This window comes from Palaemon carinicauda, chromosome 17 (assembly GCF_036898095.1).
Source record: "Palaemon carinicauda isolate YSFRI2023 chromosome 17, ASM3689809v2, whole genome shotgun sequence".
NCBI lineage: Eukaryota > Metazoa > Arthropoda > Malacostraca > Decapoda > Palaemonidae > Palaemon > Palaemon carinicauda.
The window spans coordinates 45,960,721-45,978,784 of NC_090741.1; the positions used below are offsets into that span (position 1 = coordinate 45,960,721).

General features: G+C 39.6%; 1 long non-coding RNA gene across 2 annotated transcripts; it reads left to right on the forward strand.

Moving 5' to 3' along the window:
* Nucleotides 1-367: 367 nt before the first annotated feature.
* LOC137656055 (uncharacterized) lies at nucleotides 368-14,348 on the forward strand. 2 transcript variants are annotated; one of them, XR_011046923.1, is made up of 3 exons: nucleotides 368-461; nucleotides 8,783-8,946; nucleotides 13,991-14,348. It is a non-coding gene; the product is annotated as an uncharacterized lncRNA (long non-coding RNA). The 2 variants fall into 2 exon arrangements; XR_011046924.1 differs by lacking the exon at nucleotides 368-461 and adding an exon at nucleotides 479-761.
* Nucleotides 14,349-18,064: the final 3,716 nt, after the last annotated feature.

Consider the following 18,064-nt stretch of genomic DNA (forward strand, 5'->3'; position numbering starts at 1 on the left):
AGATATGTCGATTAATCAACAGACTGAGGACCCTGGTGGCTCATAAGTGGCCATGCGCCAAATGGTTTCCAGATCTGCTGATGCTAAGCTACTGAAAGAAGTACAGTACTCCAATAGCCTAACTTCTTATATCAGCCCCATCTGCAGAGGTATCGAAACTCTGCATTAGTGTCACCTCATGCAGGGCAACTATCTAGCAACTCCTCCAAGCAAAAGGCTTTTTTTTTTTTTTTTTTTTTTTTTTTTTTTTTTTTTTTACTGAAAATTATTTTTTCAGTCTTATTGACAACCGTTTTGTAGCATGACTCATTTGTTGTCTTTCAGGTTGGAGAAGCGGCCCTACACCCAGTACCGCAGGCCAGATGTACTGATTTTTTTATCTCGCCAAAAAAAGAAAAAAAAAAAGTTTTATTAAACTCTGTAAGCGTATAGCATTAAAAGCATCCTTTTGGAGATTAGAGGTACGTAACCTAAAATAATCCAGTTTTATAAGGCATTTGTGGTGAAATCTGTGAAGTAAATTGCCAGATTTGACAGTGTACGATACACAAAGGTGGATACTGTATATTATTTAGTTATGATTTTGCCTGGCTAGATTTCTCTCATGTTGGAGGCTGTGAAACAAGGATTCAGAGTGACATGCAAGCCGTGAGAAAGCCAAGAAGCAAAGTTTCTAGTCGTCAATCCTAAATCCGTCCGTCCTTGTACGTCCTTCTGTAGGCTACTCAAGATGGAATCTCTTAACAGAGGTGGTGTTGGCTGTAAGTGTTAGATGTGACATTTCAATTTGGTTTTCTGGTCAGTATGATGTAGTGAGACTTACGAAGGTACTAGTTCCAAACAATGCCGACCATTTTATGGTGTTCACATTGATATTATTACAGTAGTCATAGATTGGCTGCAGATTTTGTATAATGAGACTATTACTGTTTTTTTATATATATTTGTAAAGCTGGTGAAAGAGGCCCCAATAAGGCTCTTACTTGGGAAAACTGCTATATCTTAACTGTTAGGAGTGTTCTGGAAATTGCTTGTGAACTTTTATTTACCAATAGCTTAATTAAGTTTGTTCTGTTTAGGGTCTTGTGTGATGTTGGATGAGTTAACTTACTATATTGAGATTAAAAAATTTCTTGAGGTTATCATATTTGTATAGATGCATTTTTTGCCCATGCATAATTTACTAAGAATAGGGTTTTGTTGTTGCAAATATCCCCCTTTTATGTAGTACAGTTCATAGAGTTTTCTTAGTATTCATTTTCCATATTAGTCATTTTTTTAATTTTTCCCATTATAGGACATGAGTTTTTTCCTTTAATTTTCTTAATTTTTTTTTTCTTTGTTGATATTTCAAGGTTAATTTTTTTCTACTGTAAGTTTATCATGCTCCTAAATTAATTATTTTTTCATTCAGTAAACTGTAACATGAAATGTAATCCTACTATTATACAGTACTGCATGTATATATGTTCTTACAGAAAACAAATCTTGCTAGAGATTCAAGCTGTACAGTATGATGTGAAGTGCAATATTTGCACAAAAAAATCTACCTTAAGATCTCAATTGCTTGCCGTGTCCAATTGTCAAAACTAAATAAAGGGGTGGTGCCTAATGTTCATGTATCTGGTGTTCTACAGGGTAGTGTTCTTGGCCCATTACTTTTCATACAATATACACATGCCATGTGGTATGGCCTAAAAAACAAGCTTGTTTCTTATGCAGATATATAATGCCCCACTCTTTGCATCAATTCCATCTCCTGAATATTTATCTGGGGTTGCTGAATCCCATAATAGAGATCTAGCTATGGAGCAAATTATGTGTTATGAAGTTGAATCCTAACAATGCTCAAAGTATGATTGTAAATAGGTCAAGGACAGTGGCTACGCAACATCCGGATGTCGGCATTGATAATGTTTCTTTAACTTTGTATGACTTAACATTTTAGGTGCGATTCTCGACAGCAAATTTACTTTTGAGAAACACATTAGGTCTGTGTCTTCTTCAATTTCACAAAAAATTGGCTTATGGAGAAAGTCTTTCAAGAGTTTTTGTGATCAATCTATTCTGAAGTGTTGTTTTTTCATTCTACCTTGTTTCAAGTATTGTTCGCCTGTTTGGTCTTCAGCTTCTGATTCTCATCTTGATTTGTTGGACAGGAACTTATGTTCTATTGAATTTCTTATTCCCGATTTAGATATTAATCTGTTGCATAAGATTTTTCATAATTTGACCATCCTTTACATTCAGATCTTCCTGGACAGTTCCATCCTGTTTGTAATACTAGGCACGCAGTTAATTCTAATAGTCACGCCTTCTTCGTAATGAGGCTTAATACTACACAGTATTCTAGAAGTTTTATTCCATCTGCAACAAAGTTGTGGAATGATCTTCCTAATCGGGTAGCTGAATCAGTAGAACTTCAGAAGTTCAAACTTGTAGCAAATGCTTTCATGTTGAACAGGCTGACATAAGTCTTTTTATAGTTTATAAATGACATATGTTTTGATGATTTTACCGTTTTTAAAATATTTTATTAATGTTTTCTCAGTTTATTTATTTCCTTAACTCGCTTGGCTATTTTTCCCTATTGGAGCCCTTGGGCCTATAGCATCTTGCTTTTCCAACTAGGGTTGTAGCTTGACTTGTTACTAATAATGATAATAATAATGATGATAATACATCTGGCCGCAGCTCTCTAACCACTACATCGTGAGGCACTCCTCAAGATATATCTGAATATGTGAAGATCCTCTGCAGCTTTCTACCAGGGACCTTAGATATTGTATAAGGATGCCAGAAAACCTCAAATCAAATCAAATCAATCAATTTCTACCAGGGAAAGTGAGCCATCTTCTGCTATTGGTGTTAATGGAATACTTCTCTGGGCGGAGCCTCTTAAATAGTTTCTCGATTTCCTATTCTTCCTTAGTTAGGTGAAGCTCCTCAGTCACTGCAGTGAAGGGCTAGTGCTTGTCCTTGAACCAGCTTTTTTTTACGAAAGAGCTTGAGACATTATCTCTTCATTGGAATTGTCATGTGCAAGAGGAATCTCTAGCAGTTTTGTCCTGTCATAAAACTCTTTATCCCCAGAATGGGACGTAAATAGAATTCTTGGGTTTCTCAAGCTGTCTCCATATGAGCCCCTAAGGTGAGCATCAGATGGGGATCCAACCCAGAAGACTGTTTTACTGCTTGTCCTTGGCAGACAGAGTAGGTAAAGTGTATGGCATGTCACGAGTCATTCAAAAGGATAGAAGGTGGTCTTGTTTACTTTAATCCTGGAGTTCCTGGCCAAGACCCAGAACCCAGCTATTCATTTCTAATAATTGGGATGACATGCCCCTGTCGTGTGAAGGTGCTTCCTGAAGAAAACCCAGTATTTGACCAGAGCACTGTAGGCCTGTATTTGAAAATAGGGCATATCAAAGAACTGTTTTAATCTGGCTTCACAAGCCTACCAAGCGAGCCTATCTTGCTTTCTGAGAGAAATCGGATGGACCGTCCAGTCCGCAAACTTGTGAAGTCTTGGGTATTGGGTTCACCCTAGCCTTCTAGAAGAATCTGTCAGTGGTACAAGTTCTGAAGGCAGGAATCTAGAAATGCAACACACCTCACTGCTTTCACTATCTTCTGGAGTATATCTACAAGTCCTTGATTATGTTTACTATTGGACCTGTGGTAGCTGCTCAACAAGTTTTATAGCCTAGCTCCCTATGGGACAAGAAGTGCACCCCATGTCGAATGACAGCTGTTATGGCCACCCATATCCACCTCATACCAAATGTTATCTCTTGTTGCCCCATCCCCTTACTGAATGCTGATCATTAACACCCCCCTGCAGAATGTGTGCATTGCCGTGCCTCATGCCGATTTCTGCTGTTGCCGGCCATTGTGCCAAATGCTGAACATTGGCTCCCCTCCCCAACAAAATACTGGCCATTGTCACACCACCTCCTTGCTAAATATTCATACTTTGCCACCCACACACTCTTGAGTCAAATATCTGGCCGTCGACTCCCTTACCATGCCGGTTTGTCCAGGTAAACCTAGCCATAATTGTAGCAAGTACATGAGCAAGCTGTCTGAAGATCCTCATCATCTTTGTACTCTTTGCAAGGGGCATAACTGATACTTCATCATCTTGGTACTCCTTGCTGGGGGTATGGCTGTGTGTTTGCAGCCATCCCCTTGTGATGAATATAAGATAAAGAGTTCAGTAAAAAGTAAAAGGCTAAGTAGGATGCCTAGCTGCTCTTGGTAATGCCCAAACTCCTGACAAAGAAACTTTTTTCCCTCCTTTTAATTCTTAACCTTCTGTGTATTCTTTGTTTCTCTAGGTTTGGTTCCTCTGAAGAAATTGTGGAGGAGGGAACTGACACCGGCTTGTTCTTGTTGATTGGTACAGGGGAAAAATTAACCTTGAAATATTTATATATTGTTCTGCTAAGATATCTTGATGATACGCTAATACTGTCCTTTACAGGGAAACAGATGGCTTCAGAATCCTGAGATTCCTTTAGTTACAGGATTGTGGTCAGTCTGGTTATGTTCAGTCTCAAGTCCAAGCAAAGGATGGAGTCCTTTGTATGCTGATATATACAGCAGCAATGAAAATGCCTTCCCATTAGACGACTGCATCAGCAGACTTGGAGGTACTGTAGTCCAAAAGTTTAGCACAAAAAAACTTTGTTTTACAGGGACAAAGTTGACAAGGCTCATACTTCACGAATGTGTCCAGGATCACTCCAATCTTGTTTGAAGCGTCACGGGGCAGCAACCAACAATCACTCTTACCATCTGGTTCTGGTGAAACAAGAAGTATTGTACACATGTCTAGATACCAACATGGATCCTCTGCAGTTGTATACCAGTGAAGTGGACCATCTTCTGCGATTGGAGTCATAGAAGGGCTACTTCTTCGGTCGGAGGCTCTTGGCTATTTATTGCCGACTTCCTAGTTTACCTTAATCGGGAGCAGCTCTTCACAGCCTCCAGTGTGAAAGGCTATCCCTCGGTTTTAAGCCCGTTTTGAGACTGAAGGGCTTAGACTTTTCCTTTTCGTGGAAATTCTCTTCTCATGAGGAACTTCGAACAGCCATGTCCTCCCAGGAAACTCAAATTACTGACATGGAACATAACTCAGGTTCTCAGGTCTCACAAGTAGACCCTGTATAAGCCATTGAGATGGACGACTGATAGGGATGTGACCCTCAAGACAGTCTTCCTTGTAGCCTTAGTCTCTGCAAAATGTGCAGGCAAGTAGCATCACTTTGTCACAACTCCAAAGTCAAACTGAAGGATGGAAGGAGGTCTCCACCTTAGTTCCGAAATTCGTAGCAAATACCAAGACACTGCAACTGTTTATGAATTTATGTCCAAGTCCTTCTCCATCTCTTCCTTTCTGGAAGAGACCAGCCAAGATCAGAATTACTTTGCTTCTTTGAATTGTGAAGACACTACCAGAAGGATAGAGAAGATAACAAAGAATGCTATTTCTTTCTGTTTTTGTGAGATACATTCTTATCCTGCTACCAGCAATTGGACGAAAGGACCATCTTGAGCTTTAGCACATGAAGCCCTAAATGTCTAATCTACTCTAGATCTCAAGAACCATCTGCCAGTGGTGCAAGTCTTGAAGGGTGGAGTAAAGTCAGATACCTTCATTGTGAGGGATAAGAAGCATTTCATTCAGGACAGCAATTGCTATATAAGTCAAGAATGAGAAGTAAGAATGTCTTGCCTTTTTACCTCCCCGGGGGTGTAGCATGGACAAATTTTATTTAGACAAGTTTTTTTTTTTATTTACAGACAAGTTTTGTTTAGAAGTATTTGCCCCATCCTCCAGACAAGGAAGATGAACACGTATGTATGCAAACCTCTTTTCTTGTGTTACCTTTGAAAGTCTCTTTATTTACAGCACAAAGATCCACATAATCAAAAGGTTATTTATTTCATAATACACAGATTGTCAAATTCTTTTCTACACAGATTGTCATTCTTTTCTACAGGGGACATCCGTATTTTAATAACCTTAATTAATAAAGCTGATCTTGTATTCATCCCTAAAACATGTGAGAAAAATTACTAATTTTTACTATCGTTCTTTGCTAACATGCAATTTCAGGAAATCCAGAGTTTTACGGGGTGGTCTGGGTGTTTATTAAACAGGATCTGAAACAAATCCAAGCATTACAACATTCAAGCGTGGTACTCTGTGCATTCATGGCCCATGCAGGGGCAGCCCTGTAGGAAGAACTAGATCAGCTAGTTCCTTCAGGATAGCTCCTTCGGAAGAAGCAGAGTAATGGGAGGTCGGGGAGTCAGTAGTCTTCAGTAATTCCTGTGAGGCAAGAGGTAGACTTAGTAGTTTTCCTTCTTGCTTGTGGGAACATGGGCATGGGTTGTAGATTCTGCTTGGTTGTTGACAGCGTTTCAGAATAGACATGAGTCTACCGATTAATATTCTGGTACTTAGTCCTTGGAGATAACACAACACTCTTACCCCCCAAAAAATATTTTAATGAAGGAAACTCTTAATTTTGGTCATCAAAAACTTTCCTTGGCCTCGCACAGGGGAGTGGAATATACTGAGTATGGCCCTGATCACAGATGGTGGTTGAAAGATGGTTGTGACATAAGTACGCTGTCAATACCTGGAACGATACTTCTTTCCTAGAACACCGCGCACAACGTCACTAGTAGCAGATCACGTTCATCTTCTTAGGTACTTTGATAAGTTCAAATGAGCCTGAACTTGTAGGTCTCCCCAATACTCGCTGACTCCATGCTTCACACGTTGATACACTGGTCATAAAAACGGGGAACAATATTTTTTTGGTAATCGGGTTCTATTGGATTCCCTGTCTTAGCCCTCAACGGAAAATTTCTTGAAAAACATGTGGCACCGCCCCCAAATATAAGTTATTCCTCCATCGGAACTACTTTTTTATCACAGCTTGTCCTTTGTTCTGGTTTTGTTCTAGTTTTTGTTCTTGTGTAATTCAATCTCTTTATTTCGGGAAATACTTTGTTAAAATGTTTTCCATGTATAATTTGCCAAACAATTCATTTTTACTTTAAACTCCTATGTTGTTTCTTATCATGTTTTCTCTTATGCCAATTTTATGTATTCACTAAATTCTGTGCATGTTTATTTATATACTGTAGTTCTACTTTTCCTTCAATCAGTTTTGACTGCAAATTTTTCCTATTTCGTTTTGCATTTTGGTAAAGTTTAATGTTGCTGGTCAGTATTAGCTCATTTGAATGTTTAAAGTGAGAATCCTTAGGGAAATACTAATTACCAGTAAAGATATAAATTACCCTGTACATTGATACTGTATTATTGATATTGGTTTTACAGGAAGTTATTCCCACATCAGTTTGTTATTAGATTTATTTTTAAATTTTAATACAGTATTCAATTGATGATATTTAATGTCCGTGGGAAATGGGGAACACAAGTGCATGCCCTGTATAAAGTTGAGTGGCTTTCCAGGTCTGGTTATTTGGATATATTAGATAATTTCTCAAACAAATAACCAAAGCTATGAGTAAAGCTGTGTGAAAGTATCAACAATTTAAAAAAAAAGATGGCATTGGCAAGTTGTTGAATGCTAGAGTGGTAAAATAAGATTTCTAAACAATGTTAAGTGAAGGACTGATATGTTTCCTAGATTGTAGTTTCCTTCTATAGGTTTTTTCCACTTTTTATGTTCAGAAAAATCTTCCCTATCAGACAGCAATATACTCATGATTCCAGAGGATGTCATTCGTGAATCTCGGTACCAGTCTGAGATCCCTGTGATTGGGAGGATACCATCAGTGAACCTCGTGCAGTGCACTGTAGGCTTTACTTGAAGGCTTTGCAATGTTCCTCAGGTTCCCAGTTTCCATCGCTTTTCTGCCTTAAAAATTTCCATCTACTCCAACTTCAGTGTTGAGATCCAACATCTCAACTTTAACGTCACAGAGCAACTGCAAGGTTTTTCCTCAGTTGCGTATGGGTGATGAATGAACTTCCAGGCACAAGCACTAGTGTTTTATGGCTCAGAATCTTAAATCCAAATCCTAACCCAATATCATTAAAGGAAAAAAGGAACTGTACTTCTCATTCGAACTCCCTCTCCTCAAAGGGTTGTGTGGTGCATTGTAGTCATTAGCAGAGTGTCTGCAGTCTCTATTTTTTGACACCTAACTGCACTCACTTTATAGCATTCTGCTGTGCTTCTATTCATGTTTTCTTTCTGCCATCTCACTGTTCAACCTCTTAATTTTCCTTTTAGTCTAACCTCGGAACATCGTCTAACCTCGGGTTCCCCCTCCCTTTTTACAAGTTTGTCACTGAATTGCCGCTACAGGTGGTTTACTATTTGTACACGTAGTGTTTGAAAGGACTAATGGTAAGTTATTTTTTTAAGTTTTTCAAGTGCATTTTCTTTGAAATTTTTAATATGAACTTATTCATGTTTTAAGATTTCCAATAAAATTTCTTTATGGCTTTTAACAAAAGGAAAATATTAGTAGTTGAACCAGTTTAATAGGATACTGTATATGAAACAAAACATGATAACTAAAGTGAAATGGCATTTTACGATTGCAGTCTTGTCATTAAATAAATTAATTTAATCTTCAATCTTCATTTGAAATAAGATAAATTTGTTTTTAATATTACTGATTTTTTACGGTAAGAATTTTTGTCAGTACCTTATTTTTATATTCAGTTTTACAGTTTAAACATTTCAAGAGAATCCTTATCTTCTAATGTTTTGATTTCCAGATAACGGTACTAAATTAGCTGAAATTTCATCTGAATATATTTGGCCTTAGGATAGAATTTCAGCAGTAACAATGGAAACTTTCAACGAAAGACTTTCGCTAGATAAGTGGACAAGAACTTGGATGCCAGTATGTTGATCAAATAAAATGGAAAAGAAATTGAAGGTGGGTGAGCTTGGTTTGAAAATTTCAGGAGCATTTTTTTAATATTAGCTTTAAGTACTTGAAATTCCTGCTTTAACAATATTTGTACTCTACTATTGTGAGTTACCAGTTGTTTAACTGGTGTTGAAATTATTTGAACTGTGGGTGCAAACTGAACTATCTAGTGATTTGTCTGTTTTAGGTAAAATCTAAATAGATAAAACAAATGCTCCAGATTATCACTGGTTTAGTACTATTAAAGTCTTTTTAAGGGAACATTTTAAACATTATTAAAGTTCCTTGGCAACAACCCTTTAGTCCACAGTTTTCTTCCATCGCATATGGTTGATAAATAGCTCCCTCCACCCAAGCAACTTTAATTCCAGGCAGGGCAGGTTGTAGCTTCAGAATGGTAACATGATCTTTGCACGACAGAGGGGCTCTTGCTCTCTGGGTGACTGGCAATAACCTCTGCCACACAACTAAAAGTACTGTACCATTGTTCTGTTCCTTGGCTACAGACCCATGAGAAGTGTTTGAGGTTTTTGTTCAACATCCATGGGCTCGCCTAGATGTCTATGCCTCCGCCGTTCAGCCCGATTTACTGGCTGCTGATTAACTGTAACCAATAGGTTGGTGCCCCCCCCCCTCCCCCCACCTGACATAAATAGTACAAATAAATTTTAACAGCCAGTCCAACCTCACTGACATCAACTATTTAAGGACTAGGGTTTTATAGTTAGGGAAAAGACGACTCTTAATTTGGGGCATTTCCTAGTTGCACAAATAAATCCTTTAATGTAGATTATCCACCTCAATCCTCCTTCCCTCTTTGCCTTCTGCCTAAGGATAGAAGTTTCTAGTCTGTGACAGAAAAGTGGACAGGGCACCTTGCACCTCCTGTCATTAACTAACTACCTCATTAATGATTCAATGTTTGTTCCAACACAAGACATATTCTTATTTGAAAGGAGACTTGCTTTTTATAGCTGTGAAAAGTAAGTTATTTTAAAATTTGTATTAGATGGTGTCAAGTTGGGTATGAGATTTTTAGTTGATAATTTTTTTAAGGATAGTTATTCATGAAATTTCTTATAACAAAAATATAACTGTACTAGGTTGCTAGGTTTTTAAAATGGTTAAAACAACCACTGCAGTTGTGTATAGAATAGCGTATTGGTTACAGACAGGGCTCTCAATAAAACCTTCGCAATTCAAACCAATCTATTGTAACTTTTGAGGTGTTATTATAGTAGGCAATTGTTACCCCAGGCTATACAAATTTCTTATCTAGATAACAAAGCTCAAGAGCAAGCATTTACCTTGTTGGTAACCTTTTCAAAAGTACTTTTAAGTTCTTAACAACCCTTTAGCCCTCGGCTTTAGCGCTTTCAAGCCCTTTTTTTTTTTATATAACCCAGCCATCCTTGGGTCTCTTATTGCATTTGTCACTGCCATCATTGCTGATAAAATTTTAAGATACCATATTTAGAGAATTCTTCAGGCAAATTTTGAGGATCTGGAAAGATGCGAATTTGTTAAACTAGTTAAATATAGGCTAATCTAAATAGTTTTCATGAGCTGTACAAATCCCATATAATTTAGAACTATAAAAAAAGAGGCATGGGCTTACCTCCCCATCCCTTTTCGGTAGCCACAGTTTCCCTTATGAGTTTTCTGTTGCCAGATGCGTATCCTACAATAGTTCTTCCATGTCTTGGTCCAAAATTTAAGTGGAAGCATCATAAGTAGTTTTGGCAATACTGTGACACTCAGCAAGGATTTAAAATTGTTCTTGGCAGTGTTCTGAACAAAGCACATTATAGCTAAGATAATAGATTATGCCTCCTTTGTTTTTGTTGGTGATTTCAATGCTCACTATAGCGAGCAGTTAAATTCTGTTTCTTCTACCGATTGCTATGGCTTAAGAGCTTTGGGCTTTGCCTGCGATTCAGGCTGTGAGAAAATCATAAGTGAAGCTACTTGCAGATCTGGTAACTACTTGGACTTGTTATAATAAAAGGGTAGTCAGTGTATACCAAGTTAGGTTGGTTCTCCAGTTAGGACATCTGATCATGCCTTGATTTTTGTTAGTAGTGAAGACTGAGCACCTTGTTTCTAATGCATCATGTGTAAGACTTTTATAAAATCTCTAGCAGACTGGAATGGCATTATGAGTGGATCCATTGAATTTCAATGTCACAATTGTATAATAGTGTTGAGCCTGTTGTTCTTAATAAGATTGTGGTCAACATAATTGATAGAGGTATACCTTCTTGTGTGCTCAATTACTGAGTGAAAGACAAAACCTGGTTCAATGATGACTGTAGAGATTATTATAGACTTGCTTATTTGGAGAAGCAGGAGCCTATCATCTTAGGAAGGGTTAGAGATCAGATTTGACTTGGAATAACTATACTCAGGAAGAACTTTTTCACAGAATAACTATACTCAGGAAGATCTTTTTTACAGAATTTATGCTTCACTTGAAAAGGATTCTAAGGTAACCATGAAAGAAACACTTTCTGGTACAACCGCAGAACATAAGTGGTGGTGTACCCTTGAATCTGAACTCTTTGGTTCCTCTTTTACTTGCACCAGAGAGCTCTGTCACTCAATCTAAGGGAAAGTAAACTCTTTGGTTGATGCGTTTGACAGTACGTAGAGTAGTGAAAAACTTTCATCTTCATCATGACTGTTTTCCTGAGGGTAAATTAACTAGGTTAGCTTTTTGGTCTCATTAAATTAAAGCTCTCTTGATGGGCCTTGGTGCTTATGAAGGCCCAAATGGTATTTTTCCTTTTGTTTTTAATAGACTGCAGATTTCTTAGTTCCCAAGTTATCTGTTATTCTCCAAGTTAGCAAGAAGATGGTCCTTTACCACTTGTTGGAGAATGTGATGTTACTCCATTATGTAATGTCTTTGTGGGAGCTCAAGTCCAGCTGATAACCACCAAATTTCCGTAACTCCCATATCTAAAGTTTTCTGAATTACTTTTTGGCAAGAAGTCTAAACAGGTTTCCAGAAGGTAATCATCTCTTCCCTAGTTTGCAATTTGTTTTTCGCAAAGGCTGCGATGCATGTTGAGCCGTTTTACAATCTCCAATGGTGTACAGAAACTGCTAGATTGTGGTCACGAAGTTTGCATGGTTGGCCTTGATTTTAGTGCTGCCTTTGACTGTGTCAATCATGAGGCCCTTGTTTTCAAACTCAAACAGCTGGGAGTGGGTGGGTCTTTTTAGTATCATTATTGAATTTTCAATAGATCGCAAAGAGTTATTGTTGATAGTGAGTATAGACATGCGTTATCTGGGGTTCCTCAGGTAATGTTCTTAGCCCATTACTTTTCAGACTATGTACACATGACATGTGATTTGGCTTTGAAAATAAGCTTGTTGCATATGCAGATGATGCTACACTCTTTGCATCAATTCCATCTCTTTAATGTGGATTTTGGGTTGCAGAATCCCTTGATAGATCTAGCTAAAATTAGTACATGGTGCAAATTATGGGGCATGAAGTTGAACCCTAACAAAATTCTTAAGTATGATTGTAAGTACAGTAGGTAGAAGACGGTGGATCCTCAACATCCAGATCTCTGCATAGTGTTTCTTTAGTTGTAGGACACTTGAAAATTTTAGGAGTGATTCTTGATAGCAAATATTCTTTTGAGAAACCTATTTCCCCTGTCTCGGATTTAATTGCACAAAAATCGGCTTATTGAGAAAGTCAAGATTTTTGGTGATCAATCTGTTCTGAAGTTTTAATTTTTTCGTTCAGAATAAAACCCGAGTTTGGTTCTGTCAGGTTTATCTGTTGAATCTCATCTTAATTTGTTGAACAAGAAATTGTGGTCTCTTAAATTTCTTATTCCTGATCCAAATATTAATTCACTGGCACTGTTGCTCAGTTAGTTCCTTATGTTGCATAAGATTTTTCATGGGTAGTAGTCATTAAGGTCCACAAAGGTTTTATGAATAATTTACAGATTATCAGGTCATTATTAACCAATACTGGAGAAACTTTCCTTTTGTTAAGACAATTATAAGTGTGCTGTTTTAAATGGTCCGAACATCAGAAAATTTGTATCTAGTTAAGCTTATCAGTTTAAAAATAATTTGTATTGCTCTTATTGCTGCTACCTGTTTGGTAAATTTATGATGAAAAGAGTACATTTCTTTTCTTTTTCACCCCTATCTGTTACCTACAATTTTGTGGTACATTTTACTCACTTTTCTACTTGCAGTGATGTAGGTGATTGGTCTAAAATTTTGTGGTACATTTTACCCACTTTCTACTTTTAGTAATGCAAGTGATTGAGTACACTGTGGTTCATTCACTTTTCAGTAAACTTTCTATTTTCAGCTTGATTCAAGTGCAATAATATATAATATTTTTAACCAGTATTGCTGTAACTCTAAACCACATTTTATCAAACCTAAACAGTTAGTTGTAGTACCTTGAAAATTTGTATGATAGATCTTAGAGGCTAAGGTCTATCACACAAATTTTCAAGGTACTACAACTAACTATTTAGGTTTGATAAAATGTGGTTTAGAGTTACAGCAATACTGGTTAAAAATACTATATAAGTATTATTATTAACAAACCTGAGTAAGGAACTCTTGTCAGGATATCCTTGTTTTTTCATTGTTTGTGGAAAAAGCCAAATTTAATGTTCTTTAGAACCAAAGTAAATTTTAAGAAAAGTCTAGGAGCTATTGTTTTCAATTCCACGTTTAAACTCGTTAGGAAATAAACCAACCAGATTTCCTCAATCCAGGTAAATCAACTTTGTGATTGAACCAAATTAACCTTAAATACCATGAATTTTAGGTTGCTTTATTAGAAAATGTTACTTAGAAATTAAAAGTTATTTATATAATAGTTTTTGGCCCACCAGTAACATCATTTTATTATACATTGGGTATGAAATTATGAAAATATCAGTTAGTATAGTTTAATGTTCAATTTGCGAGTACAATAATCAGACACTATAATGCGTTTTACATAAAATTGCTTTACATAAAATTGCTTAACAGTATTGAAAATTTTAAATGACAGGACTGGCAACAGGAGTGACAGATGTGAACACAGCACCTTGAGTACACAATGGCAGTAGTATGCAGGCAGACATGCAAATCTGCAAGCATCGGCTGCACCTGGCAGTTGGATAAACAGTGGTTTCGTTACACAATGGTAGCAGGCAGCTGTGGCAGCAGCAGTAGCTTTAGTCCACACTGGAACCAGCAGGTTCAGAAGAATCAGGCAGGCAGTTGGAAATGTTGCAGCAGCTGGTAGGGGCAGTCACACCTTGAAACCAACAGCTGGCAAATACACAACAAAGTTTGAATATTGGAAGAAATAGCATGCATTTGGACTCTCTGGCAGTAGCATAATAACGATGGAAAATAACCAAAAAAGTGGTAGTATAAAGAGCAGTAGCAAAAGGCTGTTTGAGAAGCGGAAGCAGCAACCAGGTGGAAGATCAGCGACCGAGAAAGCGAGCCGTTTGAAGGACACCGACTGAAAGACTGAAAAAAGCAAGTGGGCCGTTTGAAGCAAGCGGGGCTTTTGAAGTGACTGAAGAAACCTTCAACAGGAAATGTTCAAAGAACCAGAAGTAGCTTGCTATATTAAATAAGCCCAGCAAGGAGCATAAGCATATTTTTGGAAAACAAGCCAGAGAAGACTTAAGCGGTGACTGCAGAATATGATGACCTAAAAATCAGCAGGCTATATGAAAAGCAGCAACAGCTATCAAGCTAGCAGAAGCAACAAGTCATTTGAAAAACAGTCTGCCATATAAAAAGCAGCAACAGGAAAAAGAAACACTTAAGTAGCAGACCTTTCGAAAAGCATCAATAACAGAAACAAAAGCAGCAAGCAAATGGACTTTTGACAAATGGAAGCAGAAGTCGTTGCAGCAGGATTTGCAAAGCAGCAAGAAGCAGCTGGCCCCTTAAAAAGCAGTGAGTAGCAGGCTGTTTGAAAACCAGTGAAGCTATAACAGCACCAGGCGATTTTTGAAAGCAGCAGAATACTTTAAAACGGAGCAATCAATTGAAAATAGAGTACCCGTAATTGGCGAATGACTGGCCATTTTGAAAAAAAGCAGCTGGTCATGTGAAACACAGCTAGTAGCATTACCAGACTTTATTATAAAGCCACATCAGTGGCAGGCTACATGAAATGCAGCAATTATCATCAGCAGGTCATGTGAAAAGCATCAAGTAGCATCAGCAGACTGTGGAAAGTTGTAAGTAGCAGGAGGAATCTTTGAAAATCAGGAGCCCATTTGAAGAGAATGAAGTAGCAGCTTGCTATTTGAAGAACAGCAAGTAGCAACAGACCATTTGAAAAGCAGCAAGTAGCTTCGGCAGCAGCAGGTCACAGTTGAAGAGAATCAAGTAGCAGCAGGACAGTTGAGATGCAGCAAGTAGCTTCAGCAGCAGCAGGTCACAGTTTAAGAGCACCAAGTAGCAGCAGCAGTCCAGTTCAGTTGAAAAACAGGTCGAGTAGCGGCAAGCAGCAGCAGTCCAGTTGAAAAGCAGCTCGAGTAGCAACAGTCCAGTCCAGTTGAAAAGCATTAGCAGCAGCAGTCGCACCACTCCCGTTGAAAAGCAGCTCGAGTAGCAGTAGTAGTCCAGTTGAAAAGCATTAGCATCAGCATTCAAGTTGAAAAGCAGCTCGAGCAGCAGCAGCAGTCCAGTTGAAAAGCAGCTAGAGTAGCAGCAGCAGTCCAGTTGAAAAGCAGCTTGAGTAGCAGCAGCAGTCCAGTTGATAAGCAGCTCGAGTAGTAGCAGCAGTACAGTTGAAAAGCATTAGCATCAAAGTTGAAAAGCAGCTCGAGTAGCAGTAGCAGTCCAGTTGAAAAGCAGCTCGAGTAGCAGCAGCAGTCCAGTTGATAAGCAGCTCGAGTAGTCGCAGCAGTCCAGTTGAAAAGCATTAGCAGCAGCAGCCCAGTTGAAAAGCAGCTCGTGTAGCAGCAGCAGCAGCCCAGTTGAAAAGCAGCTCGTGTAGCAGCAGCAGCAGTCCAGTTGAAAAGCAGCTTGAGTAGCAGCAGCAGCAGTCCAGTTGAAAAGCAGCTTGAGTAGCAGCAGCAGCAGTCCAGTTGAAAAGCAGCTCGAGTAGCAGCAGCAGCATTCCAGTTGAAAAGCAGCTTGAATAAATGCAGCAACAGTCCTGTTGTAAAGCAGCTTGAGTAACAGCAGCAGCAGTCCAGATGAAAAGGAGCTCGAGTAGCAGCAGCAGCAGTCAAGTTGAAAAGCAGCTCGAATAATAGCAGCAGCAATCTAGTTGAAAAGCAGCTCCAGTAGCAGTCCAGTTGAAAAGCAGCTCTAGTAGCAGCAGCAGCAGTCTAGTTGAAAAGCAGCAGCATCAGCAGTCCAGATAAGCAAGAACAGCATCAGCAGTCCAGTTGAAAAGCAGCTCGAGTAGTAGCAGCAACTAGTCCAGTTGATAAGCAGCTCGAGTAGCAGCAACTAGTCCAGTTGATAAGCAGCTCGAGTAGCAGCAACTAGTCCAGTTGATAAGCAGCTCGAGTAGCAGCAGCAGACCAGTTGATAAGCAGCTCGAGTAGCAGCAGCAGTCCAGTTGATAAGCAGCTCGAGTAGCAACAGCAGTCCAGTTGATAAGCAGCTCGAGTAGCAGCAGCAGTCCAGTTGAAAAGCATTAGCAGCAGCAGTCCAGTTGAAAAGCAGCTCATGTAGCAGCAGCAGCAGACCAGTTGAATAGCAGCTCATGTAGCAGCAGCAGCAGCCCAGTTGAAAAGCAGCTCGAGTAGCAGCAGCAGTCCAGTTGATAAGCAGCTCGAGTAGCAGCAGCAGTCCAGTTGATAAGCAGCTCGAGTAGTCGCAGCAGTACAGTTGAAAAGCAGCTCGTGTAGCAGCAGCAGCAGACCAGTTGAATAGCAGCTCATGTAGCAGCAGCAGCAGACCAGTTGATAAGCAGCTCGAGTAGCAGCAGCAGTCCAGTTGATAAGCAGCTCGAGTAGCAGCAGCAGTCCAGTTGATAAGCAGCTCGAGTAGCAGCAGCAGTCCAGTTGAAAAGCATTAGCAGCAGCAGTCCAGTTGAAAAGCAGCTCGTGTAGCAGCAGCAGCAGACCAGTTGAATAGCAGCTCATGTAGCAGCAGCAGCAGCCCAGTTGAAAAGCAGCTCGAGTAGCAGCAGCAGTCCAGTTGATAAGCAGCTCGAGTAGCAGCAGCAGTCCAGTTGATAAGCAGCTCGAGTAGTCGCAGCAGTCCAGTTGAAAAGCATTAGCAGCAGCAGTCCAGTTGAAAAGCAGCTCGTGTAGCAGCAGCAGCAGACCAGTTGAATAGCGGCTCATGTAGCAGCAGCAGCAGCCCAGTTGAAAAGCAGCTCGAGTAGCAGCAGCAGCAGCCCAGTTGAAAAGCAGCTCGAGTAGCAGCAGCAGCAGCCCAGTTGAAAAGCAGCTCGAGTAGCAGCAGCAGCATTCCAGTTGAAAAGCAGCTTGAATAACAGCAGCAGCAGTCCTGTTGAAAAGCAGCTTGAGTAGCAGCAGCAGCAGTCCTGTTGAAAAGGAGCTAGAGTAGCAGCAGCAGCAGTCCAGTTGAAAAGCAGCAGCAATCTAGTTGAAAAGCAGCTCCAGGAGCAGTCCAGTTGAAAAGCAGCTCTAGTAGCAGCAGCAGCAGTCCAGTTGAAAAGCAGTAGCATCAGCTGTCCAGATAAGCAACTTGAGCAGCATCAGCAGTCCAGATAAGCAGCTCGAGTAGCAGCAGCAGCAGCAGTCCAGTTGAAAAGCATTAGCAGCAGCAGCCCAGTTGAAAAGCAGCTCGTGTAGCAGCAGCAGCAGCCCAGTTGAAAAGCAGCTCGTGTAGCAGCAGCAGCAGTCCAGTTGAAAAGCAGCTTGAGTAGCAGCAGCAGCAGTCCAGTTGAAAAGCAGCTCGAGTAGCAGCAGCAGCAGCATTCCAGTTGAAAAGCAGCTTGAATAAATGCAGCAACAGTCCTGTTGTAAAGCAGCTTGAGTAACAGCAGCAGCAGTCCAGATGAAAAGGAGCTCGAGTAGCAGCAGCAGTCCAGTTGAAAAGCAGCTCGAGTAGCAGCAGCAGCAGCAGCAGCAGTCCAGTTGAAAAGCAGCTCGAGTAGTAGCAGCAGTCCAATTGAAAAGCAGCTCAA